Below are 4,229 nucleotides of genomic sequence, written 5' to 3' on the forward strand. Positions count from 1 at the left end.
CAAGCGGGATTGGCCTAGGGAATTTTTAGTGGGGTTTTAAGTGAAATTTTAATTATATAGGCCATAGTGAATATTTCTTTTTAATTTGGTTTTAAATTAGTATTTATTGTAGTATCTGTTTTATAAGGCTGTCAGCCGCCCTGAGTCCGGTAAGGAGAAGGGCGGGATAAAAATTGAATAAAATAAATAAAATAAAATATATTCCTGCACAGCAAGACCATCCTATCTTGCTAGAAGTTGGAATCCAATTTGCCCCAATACCCCTAGACCCAGATGGAATTTTCAAAAATCTTGATAAAAGATACGGTGGATTCCACCAAGTAGTTGGCACTATCATAGATTCATGAAGACAATAATCACCTTAGTGAAAAGCCATATACCATGAGGATTTAGAAGACAGTACACCCCAGGTTGGAACAAAGAGACTGAAGGACTCTACCAGACCCTCCTACAGAACAGTGATCCAGAGATAACTGATGATCTCTTGCGCAGCTTGGATGCAGCTCTTTATAAAAAGTGGGAACAATACACAGAATCACTAAATTTCAGCAAATCCAACAGGAAAGCTTGGAGCCTATTAAGGAAACTAGGAGGAGCTAGACAACCCACATGATCAACACCCTATATAACTCCTGATCAAATACCCTCTTAAGTTGTATCTCTCTCCAAAGCACCAAGGGTGAAATGACATTCCACTCTCATCAAGAAAGTTCTTTCAGCTTTTCAGTGGTCAGGCCAAATGTTTTCTGAATACTCTTGTCTCTAGGGGTGACATGATAGCAGTATTCCAGTATTTGAGGGACTGTCACAAAGAAGAGGGGTCAACTTATTTTCCAAAGCACCAGAGGGCAGGACAACAAATAATGGATGGAAACTAATCAAAGAGAGAAGCAACCTGGAGTTAAGGAGAAACTTCTTAACAGTGACAACAATTAACCAGTAGAACAGATCGCCTTTAGAAGTTGTAGTTCAGACATGTCAAACACAAGGCACGGGGGCCAGATGCGGCCTGCGAAGTGGTTTCATGTGGCCTGTGAAGCCATCCTGGAAACAGTGAGGGAACAGCCCCTGCTGCCTTGGCCCTGGCCCAGGCCGGCAGCCAATGTACAATTTTGTGGTGGTTATCTATGCTGAAACGCATTAGCTCCACAAGGCCGTCTAGAAACAGCGAGGAACCAGCCCCTGCTGTGTTGCCCCCACCCCCTGGGTGCATGCTGTGGAGGTGTCACCCTTTGTGAGGAATGAAGAAATAGACCATGCCTTGGCACTTGCCCCGGTCCCACCCCCTTCTGCCAGAGACCCTCAGATCTGTTCCACTCCTGCCCAGGCCCCCACAGGCACCCTTGACATGAACGATGTAGAGCTGGCCATGCCGACTCAGTAGGCTGCAACCACTCTGGCCGCACCCACCCGGCCTCCCGAGGGCAACCGCAATGCTGATGCGGCCCTCAATGAAATTGAGTTTGACACCCCTGTTGTAGTTGCTTCATCACTGGAGGTTTTTAAGAAGAGACTGGACAGCCACTTGCCTGAAATGGTATAGTATCTCCTGCTTGAGCAGGGGGCTGGATTAGAAGATCTCAAAGGTCCCTTCCAGCTCTATTCTGAATTGAAATTGAATTGAAATTGACACTGTCATTGGTAGTCTGAACTGTGGTAAAGCACCAAGCTTCAATGGCATTCATCCAGAATTCCTGATAAACTACAGGAGGCACACACAGAATTGGATTGGTAAATTCCTCTCAGATATAGTTTCCAACGGCTGCCTCCCATCAGAATTCAAAAAAGCTAAAATAATATCACTTCTAAAATATGGCAAACTACAAGACAGAGTTGAAAGCTACCACTCAATTGAGCTCCTGCTACAAACTCCTGGAAAGATTAATTATGAACAGGATAGGTCCCATAATAGATGAACATCTCCCTGGGGAACAAGCTGGCTTCTGACAAGACTGGTGCTGTGTAGACCAGGTGCTAAGCTTAACAGGCTATATTGAAGGAGAATTCCAATGAGGCCTCAAAACCATGGCTGTGTCCATAGACCTACTACGGCATACGACAGTTTGGAAGGATAGGTCATTATACAAACTGTGCCATATTATTCCCTGCAACTAATTAATAACATGCTGAGTGATAGGTCTTTGCAGATAATAATGGGAACAACATAAGTAAAGTAAGAAGATTAAACAACGGCCTCCCACAAGGCTCTGTAATGGCACCTACAATATTCAACTTATACATATCCAATATGCTGGGGAAAGGGGATGCAAATTTGGATACACTGATGATTTAGCAACAGCAGTATCAGAAAAACACATGGAGGTGGCAGACAGCCTCCTGGCCAAAGATCTTAAAATCTTGGGAAAATTCTTTTGACTGGAGGCTCACTCCTATCACCAATAAAACAGTCACTACATGCTTCCTTCTTAACAATAAATTAGCATATGAAGTCTCGCATGTCTACTTAAACAACAACTTACTCCCCTATGATCCCCATCCAAAGTACCTTGGAGTAACATTGGACCTGACTCTCTCCTATATGATACATCTAGAGAAAAGGCTGCAAAAATCAATACTAGGAACAACATACTCCAGAAATGTGGAACTAAATGGGGAGCTTCAGCTGCCCCCTCAGGTCATTAGCACTAGGGTTGGTCTACTCCATAGCAGAATACTGTGCCCCTGTATGACTTAACAGCTGCTATACTAGTAAGTTAGATGCCAGATTCAACAACACTATGAGGATTATAAGTGGATGTATTAAAACCACTCTTACTTGCTGACTTCCTGTTCTGAGCCACAAAGCACTGCCAGCTTTACAAAGGCAAGGAGTACTATAGTGAGAGAATACAGAAAAAATATGAACATCTCACTCTTACCGGTACATGCCGACCTTCCTCATTTATCAGCTGGAAAACTCAAATTCAGGAATTCCCCACTAGCACTTGCACAACATCTTCCCTGTGATGACCCAGGGCACAGCACAGAGGCAATGCAGTCAGCTGGCAATTCACACCGCCCTTTAATTGCTCCAAATTTTCCCCAAATGCTCCCACGTTTCTGGCAAGCCTCCAAACAAAGGAAGACACACACACCTCTGGCTGCAAGTAGTTTCACATACAGTCTGATTAGGAGAGGAATTTACTTAAGGCCATGGAGATAAGGAAGAATGACACATACAACATAAACCTAACGAGTCTGTGTGAATACACGCTTCCCTGAGCAGTTTCAGAAGGGAAGCCAAAATACACAACTTCTTTAAACATCCAACAACGTTGTCAGCCAGTCAAATGGTCAGAGTTTCCAGGTTTCCAAATAGAAGTCACAGAACAAAGGATCAGCAACAACACATACAAAACTCCAAGGAATCAGCATTTGTTCCCAACAAATGCCTCCCCCCACAGCGACTTCTTAAATCTCAGTGTCCAGGTGTGTCTTGTGGAGAGGGGCAGGATGCTCTCCTCCTGAGTAGTTGAGCCTGCCTGCGTTGTTCCCTCCTTCTCTCCACTCTCCGTGCTCTAGGACAGGGCTTTTCAACCGGTGGTACGCGTACCACTAGTGGTACGCGACCACCTGGCTGGTGGTACGCGGTGTCGCCTTCCTCCCCCCCGCCGCCCCCCGGGCGTCGCCTTCCTCCCCCTCTCCTTCACAGCTCACTTGCTTGTTGAAATTGAAAACAAGCTGCTTGGCGACGGCCTGCAGGAACCCTACTGAGGGCACGCAAAGAGGGCACGCAGGCGCAGAGCGAGGCCCCACCCTCCCCAGGGACTCCTTGTGCAGGATCCGTGTTGCCCTTTCCCCCTCTTCTTACTTCAGAAGTAAGTGCAAGCCTGAAGGGAACAGATCTATCCATTCGCAGGTAGGTGTTTGAGACCTTGTGCTTTGTGGGTGAGGGTGTGTGTGTGTGTGCGCGCGTGTGTGTGTGTGAATCACAGACGCCTTCCCAGCTCACAGAAAGGAGTGAGCAAGATTGCCGGGGCTGGGATAAACAGGCAGGCGTCCCCTGCCTACTTTGCATAGGTGGTGGTGGGGGGGGAAGAGCCTGAAGAAGACGGGGAACTGTAATAATTTGTTAGAAAATAGCTGGAGTATTGGGGGGTGGGAGGACGAGGCTCTGGCAAGTCTTGTGCTTTGTGTGTGTGTGTGTGTTTGTATGTGAATCACAGACTCCTTCCCAGCTCACAGAAAGGAGTGAGCAAGATTGCCGGGGCTGGGATAAACAGGCAGGC

The sequence above is a fragment of the Protobothrops mucrosquamatus genome, unplaced genomic scaffold (genome assembly GCF_001527695.2).
Source record: "Protobothrops mucrosquamatus isolate PMUCROS unplaced genomic scaffold, P.Mucros_1.0 scaffold464, whole genome shotgun sequence".
NCBI lineage: Eukaryota > Metazoa > Chordata > Lepidosauria > Squamata > Viperidae > Protobothrops > Protobothrops mucrosquamatus.